Source organism: Megalops cyprinoides, chromosome 2 (assembly GCF_013368585.1).
Source record: "Megalops cyprinoides isolate fMegCyp1 chromosome 2, fMegCyp1.pri, whole genome shotgun sequence".
Classification (NCBI taxonomy): domain Eukaryota; kingdom Metazoa; phylum Chordata; class Actinopteri; order Elopiformes; family Megalopidae; genus Megalops; species Megalops cyprinoides.
Genome location: NC_050584.1, coordinates 52,610,941 through 52,623,123, shown reverse-complemented (window position 1 = coordinate 52,623,123; position 12,183 = coordinate 52,610,941). Strand labels below are relative to the sequence as shown.

Here is a 12,183-nt window from a genome sequence, read left to right as displayed (position 1 = left end):
CGGTGCACATCAAGAATGAGAGGCATGTCCTGAGGCAGACGGTCTCTCCTCCCAGCACGGCTCCCCCCCCACAACACTGGACAGAGCAGCTCTGAATTACAGGCACTCTGGTTACACTGTGTGTACAGGAAGGTCTCTTACTCAAGAGTACGGCTGGTTGCAGGACCCTGGGTCATTAAATCTTCCTTTGTTTTTCCCATCCTATGTGATAGGACCTATTTATGAAACTCTTTAGCCAGCAGTACATTCGCTCTGGTGAGCTGGGCTGCCTTGTGTGCGATCTGACCCCCAGGATTTTATTGGGTGAGTGCTGAGGAAGGGGGTGTGTCCACCCCCGCCAGCCACACAACACTGCTTATGTTTTAAAGTACTTTGCCATCCCCTTCACATTTCTGTGTAACAACTGTATCTCACTTCCAGATGCCATCTCGGAGGGGGAGAGGCGCGCAAGTGGAGAGGGCTGGATTTCCTTGAAAGGATCTGTGGCGGACGAGGGAAACACAGGACCCACCACATTAGAGGTAAGAGGTGGGGGACGCAGTGCTTTTCTCCTCTCCTGATGGAAGAAGAGGGGGGGTTGTGAGATCCCATGCGGGACTCCGCGATGCCCCCAGTCCACTGCTGGTGCGGAGCATGCTCCCTGCAGCTTTGGTGGACCAGCTGCGCTAATAGGGATATCTCCAGGCGGAACCGTTCTCTTGTGCGCTCAGAACCTCCACGCAGACCGTTAGATTTTGCATCTCGTCCTGCATTTCGTTGCTCCAGGTTCTGGCTTACTGTGCCGCTGTGCTGTTTAATGTCCAACAGCCAGGGATTAATGGGAGCTTAATGAAGGGAACATTTGTTCATGATGTTATTGCATATTAGAGGAGGTGCAGTTCTGGGAATTACATTGCCGTACTTTGAATGAGCATTGCTGTGCTCACTGTGTCTATTATGGGCTTTTCTTCAACATTACAGAGAGCGAGTCCTTATCCCCTCATTGGTTGTATATATCATCTGGGGTCAGAGGCTAGCATATTGATTGGTCCCCAAGGCCTGGTGTGCTCATGTATGCAGGGGAGTGCTATTACTGCAGAGCTCAGATTAGTCTGAGGGAGGAGCCAGTAGCACTCATACACACTTCCTGCACAAACAACATCAGTTTGCATGGATATTGTTGGGGTACAGTGTTTACACGTGACCTGTATTTGTGGCTGTTATGCAATCTCGCAGTGTGGTGGCCAGAGTGTGTGGTGGTGTACTGCAGAGTTGCTAAGAGAGTGGTGACTGCTCACTTGTGGGGTTGATTCACCGGAGTCGTGCTGTTGTGGAGATTGGCCAGGTGCCCCCCTCGCTGTCAGCCTCTGTGTCATCCGTCTGTGTCATAAGTCACCCTTCCCGCAGTTTGCGTTGGCACATTGTGGGGGGGGGGGGGGGGGGGGATCAACACCCAGCCCACCCAGGAGAGCTAAACACTCCACTGAGCCTGATGGGTAATTTATGGCAGTGTTTCACAAACACAGAGGTCTCTAACAGCCACTTCAGCCTGGGCATCTAAACATACCAGGCATTTTTCCCTGGGTGAAACAATCCAACACTCTGCTCCGCTGCACTTAGCACTATGAACGGTACTAAATAATAACTTGCAAAAACAAGGAGTTGAGATATGGTCCGCGTGTGAGTGCCCGTATCACAGCTGGCAAGTAGCCCAAGTGATCCAGATGGTTTGAATTTCCAGGACTTGGCTCCAACTACACACAGGACTGGTGTAAACCTGACGCTGAGGGAGCCAGAAGCTCTTAGGCAGCTGGATTGTACAGGGATTTCGGGTTGTTTCATCTCCAGGGGATGGCGAGAGCTGATCCTCTCTCATTTCACTTAATAGGTGCAACACGGATTTGTGGGTTTACTAGCTATTATAAAGATCTTTACCAATCAAACCACCCCAAAACTCTGGGCGTCAGACCCCAGCGTTAGGAAAACGAGAAATTTGGCTCTGTCAGAGCGCACGGTAAAGATGAGAGACATTCCTGAGCGTTCTCCGAATCTGAACAAACGCAGGGGATTGCCGGTAATCTCATCCAGACTTGATCTACCCACATTTGTAACGCTCCCCCATGTCAGGGTAGGGTGCCGTGGTTTATTTCTCCACTGCCGTGGGTGACGTGTCTGTGTGTGCGTTTCAGCAAGTGCGTTTCAGCCCGCTTAGATCATGCAGTCGGCTGCGTGTGTTATTTTCACCCGTGGTCTGAATACTGTGCTCTCATACTCTGGGGGGCAGTGTCCCGCACATCTGCTACATATATAAGCGGTCAGTGCCAATGGTGTGCATAGGTCCACACCAATGCGCCACAGCCACAGCTATTGCGTTACACAGTGTGCACAATGGCTCCAATGAAGAGAGGATAGCAGCAGCAGCTTTAGCGTTAGCTAATACAAGCTGCAGCCTGCTCAGAGCTCTGCGGTGACGAGCGAGAGGACGGATCACGGTGGCGGGAGAGGAACGCTGCGAGGACGCCAGGTCCCAGGGGGGAACCACTGGAGCGCTCCTCTCCCTAGTTTCCTGCGGAGGGACGTTCCCCCTGGGAGTGCGGTGGGAAACAATAGATGAGATCACCCATGCGCTTGCCCAGCTTTATATTGCCATTTAATTTGTTTCTCACACTCACTGGCCGGAAAAAACACAGCGGCTCCGCAGCACATGCGGAAGACTGGAGAACTTTCCGACAGAAACCCCTTGCAACCCTTAACTGAGGGAAACCATTTCTAAATCATTGCAGGAGAAAGGCTTCCTCAAATCCCTGCAAGGTTGCTGAACCCTCAGTAGTGCAGCCAATGAGAGTTATTGTGTTTTGGTAATGAAGCCCTCTACAGGGCCTCGGGTGGGGACTTGTCCCCCGGGTGGGGTGTGCGCAGTGACGCTACGTGTGTTCCCAGGAAATCTCCGCTGCTGCTACATTTGATCCACACTCCCTTCACAGAAAACTGACTGTAGTCTACTACTAGTCTGTTAGACTATTGTTAGTGTTTCAGTTTAGACTCCTGTGAAAGACTGTGTTAGGCGTCTGTTAGAATCTGAGTTAGACTGCAGTTAGAGGTGATTAGACAAGACAAGTTAGACATTATACAAGTTACACTGGTGTTGGAGAATGTATTCGGTCACCGCTCGAGACAGTTAGACTTTTGTTAGATACTAGTTCAGCCCACTGCTGGACACTGAGTTACCCTTCTGTTAGAGATTGAGTTAGATTACAGTCGGTCTGTGTTAGGTCATAGATAGAGCCTGTTAGATCACTGTTAAACACTGCGTCAGTTTGCTGGTAGAGACCAAAAGGCTAGCTGTTTTGTATGAAGCACTCTATTCATAACTCTTCACACTGTGGGTGTGGCACTACTCGGCCTCTGTTCTCTTAGCCTTCGTCAAGTATACTGCTACAGTGCATGAGAGCACTGGGGAATGACAGTGATTACGCTGGTCATGTGCTTATGTTCACAGCTAATTAAAACTGTAAAACATCAAATGTTCAGCTACTGTCCTCTCCAGAAACCAAGTTTTTTATATCAGATGGCTGCCTATCTCATGAAATTTTGTTGACTCCCACAATTACAGAGCCAACATTTTATTTCTAATTATTTTTCATCTCCATAATGGCTAAATGTGATAATTGTGTTTGTTTCCCAAGCACATGTTGAACCTTGCAGAATGTATTTTGGTGACCGATAGTGCAAATGTTTGAGGAGGAGTTGTGTTAAACCGTTTCATGCTGCTCCATTTTGCATATTTCCACTCAGCAGCGCAAAGAGATCATATTGTACATAAGAACGCACATAAGATTTGCATTACATCATCCTACCAGCTCTTTTGCATATCCATATATCAACCTTGCTCTGTTTGAACATGTGCCAGACATTTTCACTGGAGATGTTTAACACACAGGCAGAAATCCATTGATACAGCCTGTCAAAGGTGGAAAGTGCCGTTTCTGTCCAGGTCACATAGTGTTCTGAGCTGTGAGTGTAGTCGGGACTCCCATCCAGTTAGAGGTGCATGTGTTTTATTGCTTAAGTGTGGTTTCCACCTTCATACCTCTTATTCCAGGGGAAAATGCCAGCATGATGCTACAGTAAACCATTCCAGGCACCACCCAGAGACAGCAAGGATTTGGCCTGTGTGTGTGCATGCATGTGAGTGCATGTGTGTACGTGCGTGTTTGTATGTGTTTGTGTGTGTGTGTTTGTGTGTATGCACACTCATCTGTGTGTGTGTGTGTGTGTGTGTGTGTGTGTGTATGTGTTTGTGTGTATGTTTGTGTGTATCTGCACACACATATGTGTGTGTGTATGTGTAGGTGTGTGTGTTTCAGCGCATGGGTAAGTGTGCATATTTGTGTGTATGTGGGTGTGTGCAGGTGTGTGTGTGTGTGTGTGTGTGTGTCAAAGTCTCGCCCATCACTCCAGCATTCCAGTGTTCAGTGGAGGCGTACTGACAGGGGGTTTTAATGAGCCTCGAAGTCTGACTGCTGCTCACAGCTATGGGTCCTAGAGCTGCTAAAAGGACTGCAAATTAATAGCCTCTCCCAATTCACTGTTTTCATCTGTTTTCAATCACAAGGCAGGAGGGAAAGGCCTCCTCATTTTTGTTATTTGGTGTGGCAGTGTTTATGTACTGTACTATATTCAATATTGTGAATTCATTCAAAAGGCAAACAAACTAGCACACACAGACTTTAGGTTAAAAACAAAGCCTCCTATGCTTATGAATACTTCTTGGGTTAGTTCTGCTTCTGCATATGAAATATGCATGCATGCATGAAGATCCAATAGGAGAGAGAAGCTCCTGGTTTTGATCCAAGAACACACAGCACAGCTTGCATTAGCAAATGGGTGAAGTTTTCAGCTGTGTGAATGCGCACCAATTATGCGCAACACCGAAGAGCGCATAGCGGAGATGGCGCGAAAGAGTGTGGGTTCATTCCAGGGCTACGCTCCAAGCTGACTGCTGTCCACTCCCAATCACGCAGTTCCATCAAAGTGTGCGGTCTCCGGGTGGGGGCGGACATAATGGATGGTTTCTTTTACGCTGCTGTCCGTTGTGATGCAGACAGAGAGAGAGGGAGGAACATTCCCAATGTTGTTGTACTGACACAGAGCATTATACTGGCCACCACTCTCCAACAGAAGCTCTTTGATGCGAAGTTCAACTGAGCAGCCCCTGTGAGGGCTTAGCCAAAACGTATTACTTGATAATGTGTCCCTGGTACTGCTGTTTATCTAAATTATAGGATGGGAACTTGAATTTTCACTGAATGTTGCCAAGACGATCATTGTTATTTTCTGTGTTTACTTTGTCAATATCAGTACATGTAATATGATGCCTATATTAAGTATATATCTAACAGTTCTCTTGAGGGATAAGATTGCATACATTTGGCATTGGTAGTTTGAGGCTTGCCTTGTGGGGTTGCTGTAAGGTCTCAGTCTGCCCTTAATCCCCTGCTCAGAATCCTCAGTGAAGGTTTTTCAGTGACAGATGTGTTGTGTGTGGGTTTTGAAAAACGATGCATTTCTGATGAGATTTAAATCCTTGGCTCTCAGTACTCTCAACTTGGCCTTCCCTTGCTGAAACCCTCCTAGGCAGTAGTGATGGAAATGGTCCCTATCCACAACAGTGTTGTGAGTCTGTTCCATTGAATAGGCTATCCATGGGTCCAAAACCAACAAAGTGACCTATAGTTAACATAAATAAGAGGGTCCACTGGGAGCTGACAGCAGAGGGACATAGCAGGGTGGAGTGTGTTGCTTGACCTTTGGTGGTGGTGTGATGAGAAATGATGGTGCATGTTTTATTTGGCTGGTGGACGCAGTATTTGTGTGTATGCCGATGTGTTTTTCTGTGTGTTTGTGTGTGTGAGTGAGTGAGCATACAGGCACTCAGTTCTTCAGTGACACCACTCAACAGACAAGCAGTCCGTGAAAACTGCCTCTCAAAGAGCCACAATCAACAACCCAGGAATTAAACCACTTTGCTGTGTTTGGACTGCCAGAAACTGCATATGCTCCCTGGATTGCTTGCCCCGAATGTTAAAAATATGTTGCAGAGATGGAGCGAGTGCTCAAAGCACGGCCAGTTTATTTTTGTTAGCTTTATTCCACATCCATTTTTAGGACATTCATAGTGCTGGTCCTGCTCTGGATCAGGCTCATTTATCGTTTCCCTTAGTTTTCACTGTGACGCGTTATGTGAATGAGGTGCCATATGTAATAAACCACATTGCATGATGGTAAAAGATTTTTATTTCCCTATGTACATACCGGAGCCAAAAAAGTGAAATAGTCATTCATTTAATGTCTTTATCTCTTGTAATACACATCTGAGATTGATTGGAGACTAATCCCACTGGATTGAACTCCTATGATTAAACACGACCGGCTTGTGCCAAGAATTTCACTGTTACTTCACCTCCCACATGCCTCCACAGGCCGAGCCGTCCACTGACAGAGCGGTGAAAACTGAAGTTAAACTAAGAGAGGCTCTGCTTCCATTTCCAGCGTTACCTCCGGTAGATGGATAGACAAGATGCACGGGAATGTTGTCCTTCTTCTCTGAAGTGCTTAAATCAGCACAGATATCCTCGTGTAAAAATCTTCCGAGTGTCAGCAGGAAAGCTGAGCCCTTTGTGGTCGTTGTGGCTTTGCCTGGTAGTCTGGGAACAGGCGGGACAGCACAGCGGCCGGAGTGGTTCTCGTCCTGTCTGAGCGAGAAAACGAGTGAGAGAACGAGAGAGACATATTCCCTCTGTGACTGTTTTTCTTAACAATGTTTAGAAGCATTCATGCAAAGGCCCCAAAATCACATTGGTCGAACACAGCCCAACAGGCTGTTCAACTGGTCTCACCAAAAATGGTGCGTGTTAACTTCCGTTCCTCAAGGACCCTTTGAGGGCACACTGTGTGGAAGGGTGGAGAAGGGTGATTTCTTGAGTTAATGGTTGTTCTGCTTTGAACTATAAAAGATTGGACTGATATGACTTTATAACATCTTTAAAAGGGTAATATCCCATAGAAATGTCAAAACTACATCTGTTACTATGTCTGCTTCCTGTCTGCGTCATACCCAGCTCCTAAATTTATTCATGAGCTCAATAAATGGCAGGACACAGTGCAGTCACATAGGGCTATTCTAGTGTTCTGTTACTCATCTGGGACAGGAAACCAAAGTATTCCACAAAGATATCTCAAATCTGCCTCAAGCCATATCTGTTTGACTGTCCACAATATAATTACCTGCAAGTCACCTGAAACTATGTAACTCAAGCCTGAAATTTAACATTCCTTATAGGAGGATACGCTATTTTAGCGGGCCAACTGTTTTGAGAGGAAGTAACAGCTTGAACCTGTCAGGATTTTGAAATTAATTTGTGGTTTGAGAAAGTATGCAAGGGGAGCGTGTTTTTAATAATCCGATATATAGAGGTTTGTTAGTAGAGCCAAGTTTTTACTTCTGAAAGCTGGGTGATAAGAGTGGCACTGGAAATGGCCCCAAATTTATTGTTTCTAATAGGGAAAATATATTTTTAAAAGCAGAGGCACTGTCTTTCCAGCCCTTTGAAGAGGAGAGAAGACCACAGCAGGATGAGAACTCCCAGACTCACACATTTCCTTTTGGCTGACCTTACTCTGAACCACTGACCACCAGCATACAGAGACCTCTTTAAGCCTCAGCTCAACATCATCCCTGTCTTAAACCACTTTACACAGTGATCCGCTGTGGATGGATGTCAGAGCTTTTGGAGATGACAGTGATATCGAACAGATCTGCATTTACCCATGAATTTATATCACGTTCATGTGTATCCACAGGTTTTGAACGTGCCTCCATTTACACTCAAAATGTGGTTGTTGGGTCTAATGTGGAACTTGAGGTAACCAAAGCTGTTTAATTGTAGCCCACCCCTGTGGTGGTGGTTTTGCAAACAAATTCTGAAGCAAATGTAGTCCAGGCAGAAACTGAGACAAGGGATAGCTTACACGTAAAACCAATCAAATTTTCAAACCTACATTCAAAGGTGATTTATTAAAATTCAATTGCCAAAGGTAAAAGGGTCCTTTGAAGAGTACAACATCACTGCATCTTTTCTTGTTTCTTTACTACAGGTTCAAGCTGTTACTTACATCATTTGTTTTTAAGACTTGTTTATTTGTGCATCATGCTTGTATGGTTCAGATCAGGAATAATCAGATTCTTACTAATTAGCATTTTGTCAAAACTCTGAAGCAATCTATAATTTGCATAAAGTTCTCAATTAAGACCTTGGAGATGGAGCAAATGCCAGAAAGTCAAGATACCCCTGGTTCACATATTTTGTGTCCTCATTTGCTTCTCTCAAATAAATTGTCTGGAAATTGTTTGGAGGCAGTACATGTTCTCCATAGTTTTGGTTTCCTAGCCTGAAGTGTCTGGAAGGGCCTGGTTTCATTGACTCTTCAAGGAAGCTTTGGAATTAATTCTTTGTTGGCTGCCCTGCTCAGTAGTATCTTCTGTATGACGATGCTAAACTGACACTGAGCCAGTTGGGCTTGTTTCCTTCTGTGAAATGGTTCTATTTAGAGTAGCTTGTAATCAGGATGTTTTGTTAACAAACAGTTATTTTTTTCCCTCATTTCTCATTGGCTGAACCTGATGGTGTAGCAGCATCCATTAGAAATAAAGCAGTAATGCCAAGACAAGGGACAGCTCTGAAATTTCTGTTAGGGGACAGTAGAACTTTAGAGTAACTGCTTTAACAAAAGCCTTTTAGGCATAATTATAGTCTTACAGTATGAAAGCCACAATCCACAGCAGAAAAATATTCCCAGATCCTTCATGGACAATAAAGAGGTTCATTCTCCTGCTTTTAACTCCATAGGTTGCTTACTATTCTGACAACGCACTGTTTCAGCATGTGTGGGTGTTTGTGTGTGTTTGTGTGTGTGTGTGTGTGTGTGTCTGTATATGTGGTTTTAAGCAGCATAATCAGTAGAAATAGAATTGCGGATGAGAGTGGAGAGGAATGTCCTTCGGTGGATAATGAATAGATATACCATCAGTGGAAATGGAACAGAAGGTTACCCAGGATCCTCTGAGGCTGAGGGTGCGACCTTGGGAGCCCTTGGGCTCTGTGTTATTTCATTTCAGACTGAGCCAGAGCGTGGGCTGATTTGATATCCATTTCTCAGTCCGGTGCATGGCCGTTTCTGAATCTGCGTTTGTCTCTCATCCAGAGAATCTATATTAACAAGATGAGACTACCCCTCTGAAATAAATACATGGCTTATACTCCCCGGCCATGCTTCCTGCTGGAGATGCTCACCCTGTTACAGGATATATGTATTGTTGTACAGCTGGATCAGGTGCTGAATACCCCTTTCATAATGAGAAAAGGTGCCAGTCGGGTCCTTGTATATTCAAGTGAATTGGTATACAGTAAACAGGGAACTGAGGAATTGAGAAGTGTTTTTGTATTTTTTTTTGTCAGACAAAGTCTCAGGTGTTTTCATTGTGTCCAGCCACACATAACAGATTAAAAATATAGACAGTGGATAATTATCCTACCGATGGCAGGTCCTGGTAACTAATTGTTTCACAAGATAGTTAATACATTGTCAAATACTAATATGTGAAGAACTGAAAATTTGTGGCAATCATAAGTTTGATGTAAGCACAAGATATCACAGGTTCAATGTCTGAGTTTAAAACTTTAGCTATCCTAAGGAACTTACTACTGTGATCTTTCCTGGATCAACCAAAGATTCCTGGTCTGTATTTAAGTTGTAGGAGAGTTAAGGAATTCTGGTGACACGGCCACTCCGCAGTAAGATCTTGGCAATAGGAAGAGAATTTCCAATGTACCCGGACTGATGTTTTGATACTATAGTACTTGTACTTTTGTGTCATCATCATGTCCTTGAATGTATGTATGCTGTTTTGCAAGTTGCTGTGTTTTTAAACTTGTTACAGTGTTAATTTTCCCCAAGGCTGTTGTGTGTTTGTTCGCTTACTGCATAGCTGACATTGCTGGGTTCCGTGGCCGTTTCTGCGGTGATTCCTGTGGCTGGAACTCTACTGCTGTTCCTACTGGTGACGAGGGAGCAAAAAACAACGGGTGACTTTGTATCAATTGCACTTACCCCGCTGTGCCAAGACCTCAGGCCTGGCATTTCTGTGTTAAACAGAAATGGAAAGATAAATACACTTATTATGGTACAAAAGCGACAGAGAAGGGGGATTTATCTCTAATATTCACTTCATTTTTTACTAAATACCAACAGCAGAAATATCACAACCTTAAATGGTTTCAAAAATATTGCAGAATTATAAATAAATACAATTTAAATTATATCATTTTAATTGTAGCCAAAAACTAATTTGGAGGGGTAATTAAAAGTCCACCATTCAAATATTTTTGTAGATAAACAATGCATGGTGCATATCTCAAAGAAATACATAGTTTTACTAACCTATAAAATAAGTAATTTTAGTACCGAAGTGTACCTTCTTGTTCAGAGGTGTTCTTGATGGCCAGATACATAGACCAAAGGAAGTGTGCCATATTGAAGGGTTTTAGGGGCCAATTTAATGCTAATGCACGTAAGAAATTTATAACTGAGAAAGGTGGAAAGCTGACTGAAAAATTACATGGTAACATCCCAACATCCCTCAAGATTATGAGCATATGGCTGTAAAGCAGCACAATCATTGCAGGGTATTGTGTTGAATTGCTTGAGGTATGATCCATGTATTTTGACTTCCATACTCTCTCGTAAATGTACACTGTTCACTGTTTTGCTGCACGAACTGTAGGCTGTACCGTGGCCTGATTTCCCGATGTGTACAGAGACCAAGGAAATGTCCAAGTGGCATAAGACATAAGACGTGAAGGATTACTTGCATATCTGGGGAGTGGACAATCAATTCAGTCTAGAAGAAGGTTATTTTGTATCTTTTTTCACAGTACACTAACAGACTAAGTGTTATTCTGGGATATTGTGCCGATGGCATTTAAGCATATCTGATAAAGTTGAGGGGAGACAAAAACATCAGCTCTGACTGAAGCCAGAGAGAGAGTACACATACCACACACTAAACTTGTGTAGGGGAGGTGGGGTTTTGGGACTCTGGTGGTATGAGTGACTCACTGCTGCCACCTATGGGCTGTGCAGTTCTCTCTGTTAGGCTGTTCCAAGCAAAGCATTCACCTATCACAGGACAGGATATGACTCTTCACCGTGGTGCATAACATTTAAAATGGCCTGTGGCGATACATACTGGACCTCCTTTTTGCCTTGCTATTCCTAATTCCTCTAAGCGTTGCGTGGCAGATGGTAGATGTAGTTTCAGCACAGGCTCATATGAAGTAATGGTCCGTTCTGCGTTATGCTTCAAGGCAGACCGCAGTTTTGGTGCAGCTTTGCTGTTTGTGTTTCAGCACTTTGAAGCAGTTGCTCTAGGCTCCACTTGTCTGTCCAGGCGTTCCCCTTCCAGCATTCTTTCTTGTTTTTCAGCTGCTCAAGTATGGTTTAAACATGACAAGACGTCCATAGGGACTTGTGCTACACTTGAACCCTGAATGTTGTGAGCGTGCCTGGCTTCATAGTTCATAGCTCAGGTTCAGTGTTGCCTCCAAGCCTTTTGTGTGTGTCTTTATGAATGTGTGTGTCTGTGTGTGTTGGGCAGTGGGCAGTGCTTATGTCCTGGAGGTGGGTATTGTCTTACCTGCAGCATTGTAACAGTGTTGGATCTATCACAGGATGTACTGAGAAAGCTACCCTTGGAAAGAGCAAGATTGCTGTGTGAATTACCTGCCTCTGTCTCCTGGTTTATTCCAGGGTCTTGATGTGGTGTTTATTTTGGCACCACAGAAGGGCCTCCTCCAGGATTCCTACAAAATCCATCAGGAGTTTTTTATTATTTTTTCTTCTACTTTTTTTTATCCTTTATTCTAGTCAGTGATGTGTAGCTGAGGGCACTGAATGGAGGAAAGAATTACATGTGTAGTGAGTGTGTGTAGTGTGGTCTCTAAGTCATCAGAGGAAGGACAGGAAATTCACTGGATGTGTTGAGACGAAAACACAGCAAACCCTGCAACTTACCATAATTACAAGCTGAAAGATACCAAACTCAGTCTAAGGAAAATGGTCTTCACTTTAAATATCCTCTTTTGT

At 44.4% G+C, this 12,183-nt stretch overlaps 1 protein-coding gene across 1 annotated transcript in view; it reads left to right on the top strand.

Annotated features, from left to right (window-relative positions):
* The first annotated feature begins 208 nt into the window (after window positions 1-208).
* Window positions 209-12,183, top strand: part of kank4 (KN motif and ankyrin repeat domains 4) — a 37,624-nt gene continuing 25,649 nt past the window's right edge. The window contains exons 1-2 of the mRNA XM_036519783.1: window positions 209-303; window positions 421-521. The gene's annotated coding sequence lies outside the window, so the exon portion shown is untranslated. The remainder of the gene's footprint in view (window positions 304-420; window positions 522-12,183) is intronic.